This window comes from Bombina bombina, chromosome 2 (genome assembly GCF_027579735.1).
Source record: "Bombina bombina isolate aBomBom1 chromosome 2, aBomBom1.pri, whole genome shotgun sequence".
In the NCBI taxonomy this organism is placed as follows: Eukaryota; Metazoa; Chordata; class Amphibia; order Anura; family Bombinatoridae; genus Bombina; species Bombina bombina.
In genome coordinates, this window is record NC_069500.1 from 1,403,833,366 (window position 1) to 1,403,845,908 (window position 12,543).

Consider the following 12,543-nt stretch of genomic DNA (forward strand, 5'->3'; position numbering starts at 1 on the left):
GTACAGAAAACAATACACTAAGGTAAATAACTTAATTGAAACTGCATCGTACGCTCCCAGGCTCCAGCCTAATAAACTCACTGGCAGCTCCTACAAGGGAAAGTGCTTAGAAAAAAATGACTCATTAAGAGCCAGAATTACTCATTTGCACTCCACTCAGTAATACTAGCGTGTGCAAATGTGCGCTGGTATTACAAGTTAGGTGCAATGTGAACGCAAACTTGTGTTCGCCTTACAGGGAAGCTTTGCGCTCACAAGAGCGTACATCCATATGCTCTAATGGGAGTCTTGTTCTCATGCCGTCAGACACAGCTGAGAACCTAGTGCAGTTGTGAAGTTATGGGCAGCAAAGTGTAAATGTGCGTGTGTGTGTATATATATATATATATATATATATATATATCTCTGTAAAAATGGATGCACTCTCAGGTGTTTTTAGTGAAGAAAAAATCTTTAATGTAACGTTTTCAGGGACTTCCTCCCCGTCATCAGCATAAATTTTGTGTCAAGCAAGCAAACATTTAAATCAAAACATGTGATTAAACAATTTCAAATACCTGTGTTGAAATCAGTGAGCTGGCGCCTAAACAGTGCATTTGGAGCGCATCTCCTGCGTTCCACTGTGTGCATACCGGAACTAACTACACTTCCTGTGTTTCCGGCAATTGGGGTCAATAACTAGAATAATAAAATTGCAACATAAGACTGTGCTTCAATATAAAATTAGTATGCAATACATATCGTGAAAGAACTTAAGTGTACCATTCTTGGTTGTGACATTAATGTGCTTTAAATTGTGATATCACTAAATCCGCTAAATGCTATTCTGTGTCCCTCTGTTCTTATTACAAAGTTAACGTGCAACACTTTTTTCATTTCTTTATGCTACTCGCATATCTCTATCTGCAAGCATTTAGACTTGCTATTAGAGTATCTCTTTTGCCCAAGAAGTTTGTAATATTTATTGTCCTGCTGAGGGTCTGATTTGTTTGTCTGTGCTGCTATGGTAACCGGCTACTGCTGGATCTACTTGGCGCACTGGTCTATGGTATTAATTGCACTCTAAAGACCTCTATAACAGAAAAGTTTTCCCCAATAGCAGGGGTTGGACCAACGTCCTCAAATAGTAAATGACATGCTTATTGCTGCTACTGTATGTGTGTATATTACACCAACATTAGCTACTAGTAGCAACTCGGGCACAATAGTGAACCATAAAACTAAGACTTAAACATATTGAAAGGGTCATAAGGAAAAATAAAAAATAACAACATAAATGCACAACTAAAAAAAATTATATATATATATATATATATATATATATATATATATATATATATATATATACACACACACACACACATACATACATATACACACACATACACTTTAACACATAAATATATGTATATAAGCATATACATTTATATTTACAGGGAACACAGTCACCATAGACCACAATGTAAGGGCACTTACTTTCCAGTGCCGGTTTTATTTTCTAACACCCCACACCAGCTCAATTTAACCCCTAAAAACAGCTTAGTGTATTTTTTTAATTTATTTTTTTACAAAAATGCTCATTTCTTTCATGTAATTGGCAAGAGTCCATGAGCTAGTGACATATGGGATATACAATTCTACCAGGAGGGCCAAAGTTTCCCAAACCTCAAAATGCCTATAAATACACCCCTCACCACACCCACAATTCAGTTTTACAAACTTTGCCTCCTATGGAGGTGGTGAAGTAAGTTTGTGCTAAGATTTCTACGTTGATATGCGCTTCTCAGCATTGTTGAAGCCCGATTCCTCTCAGAGTACAGCGAATGTCAGAGGGACGTGAAAGGCGTATCGCTTATTGAATACGATGATTTCCCTAATGGGGGTCTATTTCATAGGTTCTCTGTTATCGGTCGTAGAGATTCATCTCCTACCTCCCTTTTCAGATCGACGATATACTCTCAAATTACCATTACCTCTACTAATAACTGTTTCAGTACTGGTTTGGCTATCTGCTATATGTGGATGGGTGTCTTTTGGTAAGCATGTTTTTTATTACTTAAGACACCTCAGCTATGGTTGGGCACTTTATGCATTTATATAAAGTTCTAAATATATGTATTGTACTTATATTTGCCTTGAGTCAGGTTCATGTATTTCCTTCTGCAGACTGTCAGTTTCATATTTGGGAAATATTAACATCTTTTAAAGAAATTTTTTTTCTTACCTGGGGTTTAGTCTTTTTTCAATTGACTTCTTGCAAATTGCGGGTGGCATTAGGCCCGCGGGTGCGTAAAATGCTAAACTTTATTGCGTCATTCTTGGAATGAAAATATTTTTGGCGCGGACAAATACGTCTATGACGCAGTTTCGTCATTTCCGGCGTCATACTTGACGGCGAGACCTTTCACATGGTTGCGTCATTAGTGACGCGAGTGTGTCATTTCCAGTTATTTTTTGCGCCAAAAAGTTTACGTTACGTTGTGCGTCATACTTGGCGCCAAACTTTTCACTATTTCAATACTCCATTGATGTTTCCCTCTTGCTTTTTTTCTCTATCAGAGGCCTATGCTATTTGCATTTTTTCCCATTCCTAAAACTGTCATATAAGGAAATAGATAATTTTGCTTTATATGTTGTTTTTTCTCTTACATTTTGCAAGATGTCTCAATCTGATCCTGCCTCAGAAGTTTCTGCTTGAACATTGCTGTCTGACATCGGTTCTACCAAAGCTAAGTGCATTTGTTGTAAAATTGTTGACATTATTTCGCCGAATGTCATTTGTAATAGTTGTCATGATAAACTTTTACATGCAGATAGTGTTTCTATCAGTAATAGTACATTGCCAGTTGCAGTTCCTTCAACTTCTAATGTGCATGATATACCTGTAAACTTTAAAGAATTTTTTTCTGATTCTATCTTGAAGGCTTTGTCTGCATTTCCACCTTCTAATAAACGTAAAAGGTCTTTTAAAACTTCTCATTTAGTTGATGAAATTTCAAATGACCAACAACATAATAATTTATCCTCTTCTGATGAGGATCTATCTGATACAGAAGATCCTTCCTCAGACATTGACACTGACAAATCTACTTATTTATTTAAAATAGAGTATATGCGTTCTTTATTAAAAGAAGTGTTAATTACTTTGGATATTGAGGTAACCAGTCCTCTTGACGTTCCGTCTAATAAACGTTTAAATGCTGTTTTTAAACCTCCTGTGGTTTCTACAGGGGTTTTTCAGATTCCGGAGGCTATTTCTGATATGATTTCTAGGGAATGGAATAAGCCAGGTACTTCTTTTATTCCTTCTTCAAGGTTTAAAAAATTGTTTCCTTTGCCAGCAAAATCTATAGAGTTTTGGGAAAAAATCCCCAAAGTTGATGGGGCTATTTCTATTCTTGCTAAACGTACCACTATTCCTATGGAAGATAGTACTTCCTTTAAGGATCCTTTAGATAGGAAGCTTGAATCTTATCTAAGGAAGGCCTATTTATATTCAGGTCATCTTCTCAGACCTGCAATTTCTTTGGCTGATGTTGCAGCTGCATCAACTTTCTGGTTGGAGAATTTAGCGCAACAAGAATTGGATTCTGGCATATCTAGCATTATTCGCTTACTGCAACATGCTAATTATCAATTTTGATAATATCAAAAATGGCATCACAAATAAAATGTTAGATCCATGTCTTTAGCTATATTAGCTAGAAGAGCTTTGTGGCTTAAATCTTGGAATGCTGATATGACATCTAAATCTAGATTACTATCTCTTTCTTTCCAAGGAAATAATTTATTTGGTTCTCAGTTGGATTCTATTATTTCAACTGTCACTGGGGGAAAGGGAGTTTTTCTGCCTCAGGATAAAAAACCTAAGGGTAAATCTAAGGCTTCTAACCGTTTTCGTTCCTTTCGTCAGAATAAGGAACAAAAACTCAATCCTCCACCCAAGGAATCTGCTTCCAATTGGAAGCCTTCCTCAAATTGGAATAAATCCAAGCCATTTAGGAAACCAAAGTCAGCCCCTAAGTCCGCATGAAGGTGCGGCCCTCATTCCAGCTCAGCTGGTAGGGGGCAGATTAAGGGTTTTCAAGGATATTTGGATAAAATCTGTCCAAAATCATTGGATTCAGAGCATTGTCTCTCAAGGGAATAGAATAGGATTCAGAGTAAGACCTCCTGTGAGAAGATTTTTTTCTCTCACGTATCCCAGTAAATACAGTACAAGCTTAGGCTTTCCTGAAGTGCGTTTCAGACCTTGAGTCTACAGGGGTAATCATGCCAGTTCCTCCTCAGGAACAAGGTTTGGGGTTTTATTCAAACCTATTCATTGTACCAAAGAAAGAAAATTTATTCAGACCAGTTCTGGATCTGAAAATTTTGAATCGTTATGTAAGAGTACCAACTTTCAAGATGGTGACTATAAGGACTATTCTGCCTTTTGTTCAGCAAGGACATTATATGTCCACAACAGACTTGCAGGATGTATACCTTCATATTCCAATTCATCCAGAACACTATCAGTTTCTGAGATTCTCTTTTCTAAACAAGCATTACCAATTTGTTGCTCTTCCATTTGGCCTAGCAACAGCTCCAAGAATCTTTTCAAAGGTTCTGGGTGCTCTTCTATCTGTAATCAGAGAACAGGGTATTGCGGTGTTTCCTTATTTGGACGATATCTTGGTTCTAGCTCAGCCTTTATGTACAGCAGAATCTCACACGAATCAACTAGTGTTGTTTCTTCAGAAACATGGTTGGAGGATCAATTTACCAAAAAGTTTCTCGATTCCTCAGACAAGGGTCACCTTTTTAGGCTTCCAGATAGATTCAGTGTCCATGACTTTGTCTCTTACAGACAAGAGACGTTTAAAATTGGTTGCAGCCTGCCGGCACCTTCAGTGGCTATGTGCATGGAATTTTAGGACTCATGACTGCAGCATCGGACGCGATCCCCTTTGCTCGTTTTCACAGGAGACCTCTACAGCTTTGTATGCTGAATCAATGGTGCAGGGATTATACAAATATATCACAATTAATATCCTTGAATCCCAATGTACGACACTCTCTGACATGGTGGATAGATCACCATCGTTTAATTCAAGGGGCTTCTTTTGTTCGGCCAACCTGGACTGTGATCACAACAGATGAGAGTCTTTCAGGTTGGGGAGCTGTTTGGGGATCTCTGACAGCACAAGGGGTTTGGAAATCTCAAGAGGCGAGATTACCAATAAATATTTTAGAACTCTGTGCAATTCTCAGAGCTCTTCAGTTTTGGCCTCTGCTAAAGAGAGAACCGTTCATTTGTTTTCAGACAGACAATATCACAACTGTGGCATATGTCAATCGTCAGGGTGAGGCTCACAATCCCCAAGCTATGAAAGAAGTATCTTGGATACTTGCTTGGGCGGAATACAGCTCCAGTCTAATCTCTACGGTGCATATCCCAGGTGTAGAAAATTGGAAGGCGGATTATCTCAGCCGCCAGACTTTACAGGGGAGTGGTCTCTCCATCCAGATGTGTTTTCTCAGATTGTTCAGATGTGGGGTCTTCCAGAGATAGATCTCATGGCCTCTCATCTAAACAAGAAACTTCCCAGATACCTGTCCAGGTATGTTCAGGCAGAAGCAGTGGATGCGCTGACACTTCCTTGGTGTTATCATCCTGCTTACATTTTCCCGCCTATAGTTCTCCTTCCAAGAGTGATCTCCAAAATCATCATGGAACAGTCATTTGTGCTGCTGGTGGCTCCAGCATGGCCACACAGGTTTTGGTATGCGAATCTGGTTCGGATGCCCAGTTGCCCGCCTTGGCCACTTCCGTTACGGCCAGACCTACTACTATCTCAAGGTCCATTTTTCCATCAGGATCTCAAATCATTAAATTTGAAGGTATGGAAATTGAACGCTTAGTACTAAGTCATAGAGGTTTCTCTGACTCAGTGATTAATACTATGTTACAAGCTTGTAAATCTGTCTGTAGAAAGATTTATTATAGAGTTTGGAAGACTTACATTTCATGGTGTTGTTCTCATAAATTTTCCTGGCATTCTTTTAGAATTCCTAGAATTTTACAGTTTGTTCAGGATGGTTTGGATAAGGGTTTGTCTGCAAGTTCCTTGAAAGGACAAATCTCCGCTCTTTCTGTTTTATTTCACAGAAAGATTGCTATACTTCCTGATATACACTGTTTTGTACAGGCTTTAGTTCGTATTAAGCCCGTTATTAAATCAATTTCTCCTCCTTGGAGTCTTAATTTGGTTCTGAAGGCTTTACAGGCTCCTCCATTTGAACCTATGCATTCTTTGGACATTAAACTACTTTCTTGGAAAGTGTTGTTCCTTTTGGCCATCTCTTCTGCTAGAAGAGTGTCTGAGTTATCTGCTCTTTCGTGTGAGTCTCCTTTTCTGATTTTTCATCAGGATAAGGCAGTTTTGCGGACTTCTTTTTAATTTACCTAAGGTTGTGAATTCTAACAACATTAGTAGAGAAATTGTTGTCCCTTCCTTGTGTCCTAATCCTAAGAATTCTTTGGAAAGATCCTTACATTCTTTGGATGTGGTAAGAGCTTTGAAATATTATGTGGAAGCTACTAAAGATTTCAGGAAGACTTCCAGTCTATTTGTTTTATTTTCTGGTCCTAGGAAAGGTCAGAAGGCTTCTGCTATTTCCTTGGCTTCTTGGTTGAAACTTTTGATTCATCAAGCTTATTTGGAGTAGGGTCAGGCCCCGCCTCAGAGAATTACAGCTCATTCTACTAGATCAGTCTCCACTTCGTGGGCTTTTAAGAATGAAGCTTCAATTGATCAGATTTGCAAAGCGGCAACATGGTCCTCTTTGCATACATTTACTAAATTCTACCGTTTTGATGTATTCGCTTCTTCGGAAGCAGTTTTTGGTAGAAAAGTTCTTCAGACAGCTGTTTCAGTTTGATTCTTCTGCTTTTGATTTAAGTTTTTTTCTTTCAAAAATGAAAATAAACTTATTTTTTTGGGGTTGTGGATTAATTTTTTCATCGGAATATGGCTGTTTTTATTTTTATTCCCTCCCTCTCTAGTGACTCTTGAGTGGAGATCCACATCTTGGGTATTGATATCCCATATGTCACTAGCTCATGGACTCTTGCCAATTACATGAAATAAAACATAATTTATGTAAGAACTTACCTGATAAATTCATTTCTTTCATATTGGCAAGAGTCCATGAGGCCCACCCTTTTTATGGTGGTTATGATTTTTTTGTATAAAGCACAATTATTTCCAAATTTTCATTATTGATGCTTTCTACTCCTTTCTTTATCACCCCACTGCTTGGCTATTCGTTAAACTGAATTGTGGGTGTGGTGAGGGGTGTATTTATAGGCATTTTGAGGTTTGGGAAACTTTGCCCCTCCTGGTAGGATTGTATATCCCATATGTCACTAGCTCATGGACTCTTGCCAATATGAAAGAAATTAATTTATCAGGTAAGTTCTTACATAAATTATGTTTTTTTTATTTTCAAAAATCACACTGGACTAAAATTTGGGGGCAATTGGGATACTTTTGGAAAATTAACCAGAGATCCCACTACTTCCATATTGTGCTACAGATGGAGAATGAGCCATCTATAGGGAATGACAGGTAGACTGAAGTTTGGTTCTGCGGGTATCTGAGAGAAACAAAGAGCACTACCAGAAAAACCACCCGTGTAGCTGGTGATAAAAAAAAAAACACACACACAAAAAAAATCCCATCCATGTTCCTGAAGGAAAGATACCATTCTGTGGATATGAGCAGTAGCCAGAGAAAGATAGAGCTTGGACTAAAATATTGTCCAAATAAGGGTCAATGGAGATTCCCTGAGCTCTGATAACGACTAAGAGAGCCCCTAATACCTTTGTGCAAGGGGCTGTGGCTAGACTGAAGGAAGGGGAGGGCCACAAATTGGTAATGTTTGTTGAGAAAAGCAAATCTTAGAAACTGGAAATTGCCCTTGTGAATTTGGAATCGCAGATATGCAACCTTTAAAGTCTATGGTTGTTATAAATTGAGGCAAAATGGTATGGATTGTTTCCATTTTGAAATTAGTTCAGAGTCTTTAGGTCCAAGATAGGTTGGTAGGTGCCTTCCTTCTTTGGGACAATGAAAAGGTTGGAAAACATAATTTATGCTTACCTGATAAATTTATTTCTCTTGTAGTGTGTTCAGTCCACGGGTCATCCATTACTTATGGGATATATTCTCCTTCCCAACAGGAAGTTGCAAGAGGATCACCCAAGCAGAGCTGCTATATAGCTCCTCCCCTCACATGTCATATCCAGTCATTCGACCGAAACAAGACGAGAAAGGAGAAACTATAGGGTGCAGTGGTGACTGGAGTTATAATTTAAAATTTAGAACCTGCCTCAAAAAAGACAGGGCGGGCCGTGGACAGAACACACTACAAGAGAAATAAATTTATCAGGTAAGCATAAATTATGTTTTCTCTTGTTAAGTGTGTTCAGTCCACGGGTCATCCATTACTTATGGGATACCAATACCAAAGCTAAAGTACACGGATGATGGAAGGGACAAGGCAGGAACATTAAACAGAAGGAACCACTGCCTGTAGAACCTTTCTCCCAAAAACAGCCTCCGAAGAAGCAAAAGTGTCAAATTTGTAAAAAACATAATTTATGCTTACCTGATAAATTCCTTTCTCCTGTAGTGTAGTCAGTCCACGGGTCATCCATTACTTATGGAATATTTCTCTTCCTAACAGGAAACTGCAAGAGAATTACCCAGCAGAGCTTGCTATATAGCTCCTCGACCAAGCATACGAGAAAGGAGGAACCATAGGGTACCGTGGTGACTGGAGTTTAATTAAAATTTAGACCTGCCGTAAAAACAGGGCGGGCCGTGGACTGACTACACTACAGGAGAAAGGAATTTATCAAGTAAGCATAAATTATGTTGTTTTCTCCTGTTAAGTGTAGTCAGTCCACGGGTCATCCATTACTTATGGAATACCAATACCAAAGCTAAAGTACACGGATGAAGGGAGGGACAAGGCAGGAACATTAAACAGAAGGAACCACTGCCTGAAGTACCTTTCTCCCAAACACAGCCTCCGAGGAAGCAAAAGTGTCAAATTTGTAAAATTTTTAAAAAGTGTGAAGCGAAGACCAAGTCGCAGCCTTGCAAATCTGTTCAACAGAGGCCTCATGTTTAAAGGCCCAGGTGGAAGCCACAGCTCTAGTAGAATGAGCTGTAATCCTTTCAGGGGGCTGCTGTCCAGCTGTCTCATAGGCTAATCGTATTATGCTACGAAGCCAAAAAGAGAGAGAGGTAGCCGAAGCCTTTTGACCTCTCCTCTGTCCAGAGTAAACGACAAACAGGGAAGAAGTTTGACGAAAATCCTTAGTTGCCTGCAAATAGAATTTCAGGGCACGGACTACGTCCAGATTATGCAAAAGTCGTTCCTTCTTTGAAGAAGGGTTAGGACACAGAGATGGAACAACAATCTCTTGATTGATATTCTTGTTAGTAACTACCTTAGGTAAGAACCCAGGTTTAGTACGCAGAACTACCTTGTCTGAATGGAAAATCAGATAAGGAGAATCACAATGTAAGGCAGATAACTCAGAGACTCTCCGAGCCGAGGAAATAGCCATCAAAAACAGAACTTTCCAAGATAACAACTTGATATCAATGGAATGAAGGGGTTCAAATGGAACGCCTTGAAGAACATTAAGAACTAAGTTTAAGCTCCACGGCGGAGCAACAGACTTAAACACAGGCTTAATCCTAGTTAAAGCCTGACAGAAAGCCTGAACGTCTGGAACTTCAGCCAGACGTTTGTGTAGAAGAATAGACAGAGCAGAAATCTGTCCCTTTAACGAACTAGTAGATAAGCCCTTTTCTAAACCCTCTTGTAGAAAGGACAATATCCTAGGAATCCTAACCTTACTCCATGAGTAACTCTTGGATTCGCACCAATGTAAATATTTACGCCATATTTTATGGTAAATTTTTCTGGTAACAGGCTTCCTAGCCTGTATTAAGGTATCAATAACCGACTCCGAGAAACCACGCTTTGATAGAATCAAGCGTTCAATCTCCATGCAGTCAGCCTCAGAGAAATTAGATTTGGATGTTTGAAAGGACCCTGAATTAGAAGGTCCTGTCTCAGAGGCAGAGACCACGGTGGACAGGACGACATGTCCACTAGGTCTGCATACCAGGTCCTGCGTGGCCATGCAGGCGCTATCAGAATCACCGAAGCTCTCTCCTGTTTGATCTTGGCAATCAAACGAGGAAGCATTGGGAATGGTGGAAACACATAAGCCATGTTGAAGACCCAAGGGGCTGTCAGAGCATCTATCAGCACTGCTCCCGGGTCCCTGGACCTGGATCCGTAACAAGGAAGCTTGGCGTTCTGACGAGACGCCATGAGATCCAGATCTGGTTTGCCCCAACGACGAACCAGTTGAGCAAAGACCTCCGGATGAAGTTCCCACTCTCCCGGATGAAAAGTCTGGCGACTTAGAAAATCCGCCTCCCAGTTCTCCACGCCTGGGATGTAGATCGCTGACAGGTGGCAAGAGTGAGACTCTGCCCAGCGAATTATCTTTGAGACTTCCAACATCGCTAGGGAACTTCTGGTTCCCCCTTGATGGTTGATATAAGCCACAGTCGTGATGTTGTCCGACTGAAATCTGATGAACCTCAGAGTTGCTAACTGAGGCCAAGCTAGGAGAGCATTGAATATTGCTCTTAACTCCAGAATATTTATTGGGAGGAGTTTCTCCTCCTGAGTCCATAATCCCTGAGCTTTCAGGGAATTCCAGACTGCTCCCCAGCCTAGAAGGCTGGCGTCTGTTGTTACAATCGTCCAATCTGGCCTGCGAAAGGTCATCCCCTTGGACAGATGTGGCCGAGAGAGCCACCATAGAAGAGAATCTCTGGTCTCTTGATCCAGATTTAGTAGGGGGGACAAATCTGAGTAATCCCCGTTCCACTGACTTAGCATGCACAATTGCAGCGGTCTGAGATGCAGGCGCGCAAATGGTACTATGTCCATTGTCGCTACCATTAAGCCGATTACTTCCATGCACTGAGCTACTGACGGGTGTGGAATGGAGTGAAGGACACGGCAAGCATTTAGAAGTTTTAATAACCTGGCCTCTGTCAGGTAAATTTTCATCTCTACATAATCTATAAGAGTCCCTAGAAAGGGAACTCTTGTAAGTGGTAATAGAGAACTCTTTTCCACGTTCACCTTCCACCCATGCAACCTCAGAAATGCCAGAACTATCTCTGTATGAGACTTGGCAGTTTGAAAACTTGACGCTTGTATCAGAATGTCGTCTAGGAACGGAGTCACCGCTATGCCTCGCGGTCTTAGTACCGCCAGAAGTGATCCTAGAATTTTTGTAAAGATTCTTTGAGCCGTAGCTAATCCGAAGGGAAGAGCTACAAACTGGTAATGCCTGTCTAGGAAGGCAAATCTCAAATACCGGTAATGGTCCTTGTGAATCGGTATGTGAAGGTAGGCATCCTTTAAGTCCACCGTGGTCATGTACTGACCCTCTTGAATCATGGGAAGGATGGTTCGAATAGTCTCCATTTTGAATGATGGAACTCTTAGAAATTTGTTTAGGATTTTTAAGTCCAAGATTGGTCTGAAGGTTCCCTCTTTTTTGGGAACCACAAATAGATTTGAATAGAATCCCTGCCCGTGTTCCGTCCGCGGAACTGGGTGGATTACCCCCATTAGTAAGAGGTCTTGTACACAGCGTAGAAACGCCTCTTTCTTTGTTTGGTTTGCTGATAACCTTGAAAGATGAAATCTCCCCCGTGGAGGAGAAGTCTTGAAGTCCAGGAGGTATCCCTGGGATATGATCTCCAACGCCCAGGGATCCTGGACATCTCTTGCCCAAGCCTGGGCGAAGAGAGAAAGTCTGCCCCCCACTAGATCCGTTTCCGGATAGGGGGCCCTCTCTTCATGCTGTCTTGGGGGCAGCAGCAGGTTTCTTGGCCTGCTTGCCCCTGTTCCAGGACTGGTTAACTTTCCAGCCCTGCCTGTAACGAGCCACAGCTCCTTCCTGTTTTGGAGCGGAGGAAGTTGATGCTGCTCCTGCCTTGAAGTTACGAAAGGCACGAAAATTAGACTGTTTGGCCTTTGATTTGGCCCTGTCCTGAGGTAGAGCATGGCCCTTACCTCCCGTAATGTCAGCAATAATTTCTTTCAAGCCGGGCCCGAATAAGGTCTGCCCTTTGAAAGGAATATTAAGCAATTTAGATTTAGAAGTCACGTCAGCTGACCAGGATTTAAGCCATAGCGCTCTGCGCGCTTGGATGGCGAATCCGGAGTTCTTAGCCGTAAGTTTGGTTAAATGCACAACGGCATCAGAAACAAATGCGTTAGCTAGCTTAAGTGTTTTAAGCTTGTTCATTATTTCATCCAATGGAGCTGAGCGAATGGCCTCTTCCAGAGACTCAAACCAGAATGCTGCCGCAGCAGTGACAGGCGCAATGCATGCAAGGGGCTGTAAAATAAAACCTTGTTGAACAAACATTTTTTTAAGGT